Source organism: Anser cygnoides, chromosome 4 (genome assembly GCF_040182565.1).
Source record: "Anser cygnoides isolate HZ-2024a breed goose chromosome 4, Taihu_goose_T2T_genome, whole genome shotgun sequence".
In the NCBI taxonomy this organism is placed as follows: domain Eukaryota; kingdom Metazoa; phylum Chordata; class Aves; order Anseriformes; family Anatidae; genus Anser; species Anser cygnoides.
This window is the reverse complement of record NC_089876.1, coordinates 51,746,036-51,753,537: the sequence shown is the minus strand read 5'-3', so window position 1 is coordinate 51,753,537 and position 7,502 is coordinate 51,746,036. Positions and strand designations below refer to the sequence as shown.

Genomic DNA, 7,502 nt, shown 5'->3' with positions numbered 1-7,502 from the left:
CATGCTCAAATGCTTCCAGTTTCTCAAGCATTGTTTTAAAAGTAAGCAATAGAAAACAGAATGAAGATCTATTGATTAATGCATTTAATACAAATGGCTGAGAATAACTCTCCCCCTGCCTACCAAGTCCTTGTGATTTGGTACTTGCCTCAGTCTCGTTGTCAGTCTAGCAGGTTTTCAGCGTCTCTGTGAGCTGCACAGCCCATACATAGCTCTCTTTGGGTCCTACAAAAATCTCTTTTTCTCTGAGACCAGTTGGTGAGTCTTTTCCATGTAATTGCAGTTAGGCCCTTTTTGCTTCCAGCAGTATCCCAGGATCCACCCATTCTTTTCTTCTCTGCATACTGGGAGCGTCTCCAAGTTGTGTGTGATTTTTTTGGTTAATTTTCTAACACATGGAGCACAACACAGAAATAAGTTTGATTATTTTATATCAGGGTTTATTCTGGAGATCCTGATGTAAGGTTTGGACAGGGCATTTAGAAAACTCTAACTTGAATTATTCCCTGTACTGTGGTTACTTGGAAAGGAAAATAACTGGGAAGATTATGTTCAAATGAATGATGAACATATTAAATCTGTTATCTGAGATGATCTCTTAGCTGCTGTCTTAGGTGTACAAGGAAGGACTGACAAATATAACTCTTTACTCAATTGAAAGGGACTTGAACTTCAACAGGCAAATCATGGAGGAAAAAATGCTTTCCAGTTAGCTGACAAAAAGCTCCAGAGAGACAAATATAGAATACAGCCCTAATTCCTTCCAACCATTTAAGAAAGGGAAAATAGAAGAGTCTGTGTAAGACAGAAACTTTCACTATTATATTCTCTTTCATACCTGGGGTATGTATGAACATCTTCCTAAGAGATGTTGCTTTGCTATTTTTGTTAAAACACACACACACAAACACACAAAATCTTTCAGAAGAAAAAACATTTGAAAGACTGTCTTGCAATGCTAATTTTCTTATATTTACTTCTCCCATCTGACTCTAAAGAGTTGAGATAATGATTCTGGCATGTAACATGTCAACTTTGGGTATATTTCTAACTCTCATGCACATGGATGCTTACCGTTACCATGGAAGCAGATAAAACCACTGGCTGAGAATATCAACAGTTACCAGTGCATCTACCAGCCCAACAACAATATGTTATCATACAAGTGAACAGCAGTACTAGAAGATTCTGCAATAAATGGTATCTGATTTACTCTCATAGTCATGGCTGCTGTTACAGATTCCAGGCAGTCATTTCAAAATGAAATTATCTTTTGCAAGGTCACTGCTTGTATGTGATGGGCATTTGCTTGTGAGGAAATTCACTTCTGTCTTTGACAGTAACATGTACGTTTGTAGAGGTATTCTAGTTTAAATAATCTGAAGTCAGAACAAAGGAGCAGGGAATCTGTTGCTATTGATCCATATAGACACCACCACTAGGTTTTGTGGGCTACAGAAAAAAAACACAGCCTGCACTCTTGTCAAGATTGAAGTACTAGACAATACAGATGTGTTTTCGTATCAAGTTTAAGGATATGTGAGGATAGGGGTGTGTGTGTGTGTGTGTGTGTAGTAATAAAATAGTTTTAGCGTGTATTTTTATGTATGTACAGGCAACCATGACCCAAGCCAAGCAGACACCATGGTTAACATAGTGCCTAGCCTTGAGAAGTGAGGATATTTGGTTAGGATTAGTGATGGTTTTCAGGACTTTGTGCTGTTTTGACTTGGTTCAGCAGTGCTTTGGCTGGAATACGAACTCACATAGTCTTGCAGCACAGCAGGGATCAAGGAAGGCACATCTGGCTTTCTGCAAAAGCTGTTAAGTGAGGACAGTGACAGGAAGTCCTTAGTGTGCCATAACTTAGGTTTCAGTACTACTTTCTGTCTTGAGCGATTAATTCAAAAAATATCAGCTTAAAAATGTAAAGAAAACCTCCATGAAAAAAATAAAGGGAAGAGGAAATTGAACAAAACAGGAGAGAAAGAGTTTGAGGTGAAGAAAGAACCCCACACTTCTTTGTCCCTCTCAGCTTGTCATTTCTTGTTTGTAAGATAACGAAGATGTGAGAACTTTTGCCCAAAGATATATATATATATATTTTTCCATTGAAGATTTAAAACACCAAACAAAATCAGAAACTGATGAGAGACCATAATATAAGACCACTTTAAACTCTTTCTGACACATTTATGGAGGGGAATTTTTTATTTAAAATATTTATTTTGGCTCTGACAGCCCAATTTTTACTCCACAAGTAATACTATAGCTACTTTTGGATGATCCCTGACATAACATCTAATAGTAGTGTTCACAAAAGCAGCAACCTTTTATCAACGGGCAGCTTTTGGAAATAGGAATTCAGTGCTTGGAGACTTGGTATCTCGTACCATGACAGGCCACATGATAACAGAGCAGAATAAAATGAGATTTCTCCCCTCGCTGTAGAATGAACCTGTAAATTATTCTGTAACAGATATGAATCTGTTTCTGTTAAACTAGGTAGCTGATGCTTCAACTCTTCTGTTTCTCTTTAGGCTAAATTTTATTAATGGTGTCTCAATGTATGTGGGAGAGGGCCTCCTGTTTGAGATCACTTTTACCTGCCATTACGTACGCTGTGTAAGTGGCACATCAGTGACATCCAGTGGCAGCACATATTGATCACAGGCATGTTATGCTTGGGTACACCTTGAGGGGTGAATCCTGTCAGTTACCCTCCATTTTCTCATGACCTAGCTCAAGGCCGTGGCTGGGGAACGCAGCTGTACATGCATACTGGGTTCCTTGCTCCCATGCCTGCAAAACCCTTGGAGAGTGGTACAGCAGGGAGAGGGATCCCACATTTCTCTGTAAGGAACTGAGAAAGTTTTGGGACAGCTTTGCAGCTGTGGCATCATCATAAGTAGAACTGCTCTCAGACACAGGGTCTGATTTTTGGGTGGTCCTGTGTGGAGCCAGGAGCTGGACTCGATGATCCTTGTGGGTACCTTGTGGGTTGGCTCCATATATGCAGTAGCGTTGTGTCATCTTATATGAATTTTTTTAAAAACACTTGAGCAGAAGAATTTACCAGAACTGCCAAGCAAGAGACAAGCACAGGTTTTACAGAAGTAAGAAAAGGGATGAACTGTTAGAGCTAACAAGATATTTAGTGATATCTCTAGCAGATTTTTTTTTGTTAAGGTGATAGAAGGTTTTCTTAAAGTGACAGAATTTATAGACCTGAATGCAGTCTAATCATCGTTTTAAAACATGCTATTATTTTTAATATATAAAATGTTAAGGGTTTCTTTATCAGCCAAGGAATGCTGTTCTAAACACAAGATACAGCTGTATTTCTATCAAACTTTCTTAATTGTAGTACAACAACTTTTTTACTGAAAGTTATCCTGAATTCATTATTTCTTGTTCAGAGGAAATTCATAGTAGAACTACCAAAAGTCAAACTAAGTTACAGCGTTTAAAACAATTGCTTTCATTTGGCACTAACAGAAAGCAGCAGCAGGCCATTTTTCAGTACATAGGAAATGTATTTAATGCAAAATACACATTTTAACATTTTATTGGAAGGGTTTTCTTCTAGATACAGTTCTTATTCAATGTAAGCTCATTCCAATCTTACAAAGTAAATTGTGTGAAAAAATATCTCAGTGTACTAAATTTCCAGTGCAAAATGTTGTTTTAAATAAGTCAGAATATTTCAAGAAAACAAACTCAAAGAAATTATTGCAACTTTCTAGATTTTTAAATTTAAAACATGGATTTTTGATAGAATATTTTCACCTCAGTAGAATTTTTTGATTTCTTTTAAATAAAATTAAACATTTTCAGTATTAAACAAAAGCCAGTTTCAACATTCCTGGAACTTATAGTTCAGAAACTTGTTTTCAATAACTGTATAGTTTACTCTGGTTTGGAAAACAGAAGGCAATAACTTGATGAAACAAAAACCTTAAGTTTTGCCAGTTCTCTTATCTGGTGCATATGAATTACAGGACTTATTTCAACTCTGTGCCATTTTACTGATTTTCACTGGTAATACTGAATAACTAATTCAGTATTATTCATTTAAATGATCTTCCAAATCAAAGAAGTCACAAAAATATGACATCACATACTATGTTATATACATTCCTCCATTCTGGCTGCCTTTGAAGATTTGACTATCATCTACCGTGTGATCAAAATGCAGACATGAGACCTAATTTTCATTAGTTTGGAATTCTAATACAAGTCCTGAAATTGCATGTATAATTCTTCAGCCTACAGCAAAGTCATAAAAAAAAAAAAAAAGAAAGTCTTGAAAAGTAAGTCTTTGTGCAAGAACAAAACATCACACTTTTTTTCATTCTGTTGTTTATATTGCAAAAGGATGCAGAAAGTCCTTCTAAGGAAACAGATGTATTTTGCTGAATGGGTTCAAGTTAATACAAAGGTTGGCTGCAACATGGAAGAGAAGATGAAAGAACGCGAACGCAAAAATGGACAGGACAGTTTTACCATATTTCAGCTGTTAGCCCAGCCAATACCAGGAAGGAAATAAGCCCATGAAAGTTAAGCAACTTTCTGATTTCTCAAGAGAATCAGTGGTCAGATTTGTTCCATTCTTGTGCTATGAAGATGGATTCTCCTATTCTTCTGTGACAAATGACGATTTCTGTCTGTTTATTGGGAAGGCAGATGAAGTCAGAAGAAAAATTCCATGTTGTAGCTGCATTTGACAGGCTCTTTGTTTTACTCAGATTTGTTTGGAACAGTGAGGAAATAATGACTGATACATCCATATGAATATGAAGCTATTCGAGGATCCAAAAAGAAAAAGAAAAATAGAAAAAAAGAATCAAGTTTGATGGATACGTCTGTATCTGAAGCTCATTAAAATACTTATAAATGTCTCTATCCATTTGTGCTTATTTCACTAAAACAAGGAACTCACCTGTCCCAATCACTCTCCTGACTAATTCACAGGTTTTACTTCAGGTGCTTAGAATCTGCCATTGTAACATTTATAGACTGCCATTGTGGTGCCCCCACTTTTTTCCTTATGCTCTACTGAATCAATCTATCAAGAAAGGGAATTTAATTTTGAAGGGTTCATTATTAGGGCATCTTAGTTACAATGGCTCAATCTATAGGAATTCACCTTCTAGAATTTGCACTTCCTGTTTTTTCTCTTTTCAGATTTTCACAATTTTTCAGGTTCAGACCATGGCCTGCAAAGTCCTGTTTTAAGCATTTTAAAACATTTTCTATAAAATCGAGCTCCTCTGGACTTGACCCGATATTGGTCATTTCTTCATAAAAACTGTCTACCACCCCCACTCATGCATCACAGCTGAATTTCTTGTGTTATCCTAAGTGAAAACAAGCTAAATCTTTTCAGCTGCTCTTAATAAGGGTGCTTGGCCACAGTGCTTCAAGAGCAAGTAGGAACCACCTTTGAAATCCTTTTTGCCCTTTTTTTTCTTCTTTTTTTCTGATTAGTGCATTCAACCATTTCTCTGGTCATATCCATACAGTTATGGTTATGACAGGTGATCCTGTCCTTTTTCACAGCACTATAAAAGCTGTGATAGCATAACCATTTTGCTCAAAGCTTGATATACTCAGGTTTAATCTGGATGTGCAGTCCTGTTTACCTTCTAAAGATTATATAAATGGCTAAATGGTGAAATTTGGACTCATTAAATACACCTGTTGTGTAATTAGTTAAAAAGTAGGAAAAATTATAAAATCACATTTGGAGTTACTTGTCCTCTTTCTTCAGCAGTCAAAGACAATGCACAGTACCTTAGGTGAGAGAAGACTATTTTGCTTTCTGAGTGAGCTCCTCAGGTAAGAAATGAGCAAACTCTGGATACTTAATAGTACATTGTGGTTATTTTTTATTTTTCATTTTTTGCATTCTTCATGTTATCTTCTGATCTTTAGATGTAGGCAGTAGAAGGTATTCTCTAAACTTGAGCTACAGTACAAATAAGTATATGTATTCTGTAGAAATGATGATGAAAAAAGACAATTCTTGTCATGAGAATAGGTAGATCGTTTACTTAAGTATATATAGGATCTAATTTCAGGGAAATTCTAGACTGTTTCTTTTCATTTAAAATGTTACTACATAAAGCCTTCCTGTTAGCAAAAGGAAATATTTCTATTAGTAAGTAGTGAAATCTGTATCTGAAAAACAGAAGCTGGAGAGAACTGGGAATCAAACATACTCCATTTAGGGAGTCTCTTCATTTCTATTTAGCTATGGCTCCTTTCTTTCTAAGATTTAAGTAAAGAATGGCTTTGAGAACTAATTTGCATTTTAATTTGTCTAATTTCCATCTCTGTCCATGTCTGTGGTGAAAGGTTACTTCATTGCCTGAATTTGTAAAACTACTGTTCTGCTACACTTCATAAGCCTGACATTTAACAAATCATTTTGCAATTTACTTCCTCTCTTCTAATGTCCAGTTCTTTCAAAACTAATGTTTAGTCTAAAAATAGCCCTTTTGAGCATATTCTCTAGAGACGTGTTTAAAGTTACCTGAATCATCATTCCTAGTGAACAAGCTCTTGTTTGTGAATGCAGGTGCTGAGCAGGGTGTGTGAGGAAGTCCTGAGTGCTGTAGCACACTGTGCTGCATGGCACTAGGACTGGGAACAGGCAGGGGTCTTCTCTGCTTGTAGTTCTCACCTTAAGCTTTGCTGGAGGAAAGGCCATCTTCTTGTATTGCCAAATGAGGAAAAGACAAAAATAGGGGGGAAAGGAAGACTCAAATAGACGAAGTACTTGAACGTGTTAGTGTAAAACAAAACCTGTCACCAGGCAGGGCTAAGAAGGGAAGAGCTGTTCTGCTGGATGGGTGCTTAGGTTAGACACCAGGAAAACAAAGGGCTAGACAGTATGGTTCAGAGATGGAAACAGGAGTGAGATAGAGAGATGGTGTAAGAAATCAGAAGGAAATAATGTTTGGAAAGGCTGAAGCTTGGGTTAGAAGCAATAAAAATGCTTATTGTTGCACTCTATTCATGACCAGAACCTGAATGTAACCTGATTTTAGAGGCTCACTATTCCTCAGCTCCAAGAGTGTTTGTGCTGTATGGAGAAGTAATTTCTTATCTCCTTTTAATGGCTGGTTTACAGTAACCATTTTACTATTGTAAAAATATTAAACCTTACTACTGTTAGTTATTCTGCCTGGTCAAATAGAAAAGATCTCTGCAATTATTTTAAAAGTTGCAAATATAGCAATGAACCACATAGCTGCCACTATGGTGCATGACAGAAGTTTCAGCATAGTGTTTGGTAACATAAATTATTGTAGACAAACTTCAGTTAAAACCACATCAATACTGCAAAGTCAAACGTGAGAAAGCTGTGAAATGCCAATATTTAGTATAAATGTTTAATGTTTTCTTCCTCCTCTTTAATTGTAGTCACGCACCTCTTCCCCAGTGCTGCTTCCCTTATTTGCTGTGTAGGGAGTCTTGGTCTGATTATAATTCAT

At 36.5% G+C, this 7,502-nt stretch overlaps 1 protein-coding gene across 2 annotated transcripts in view; it reads left to right on the top strand.

The window, feature by feature from the left end:
* Nucleotides 1-5,768: 5,768 nt before the first annotated feature.
* Nucleotides 5,769-7,502, top strand: part of MARCHF1 (membrane associated ring-CH-type finger 1) — a 299,519-nt gene continuing 297,785 nt past the window's right edge. The window contains exon 1 of one of the 2 annotated variants that reach the window (XM_066996116.1): nt 5,769-5,841. The gene's annotated coding sequence lies outside the window, so the exon portion shown is untranslated. The remainder of the gene's footprint in view (nt 5,842-7,502) is intronic. The other variant, XM_066996118.1, reaches the window with a different exon arrangement.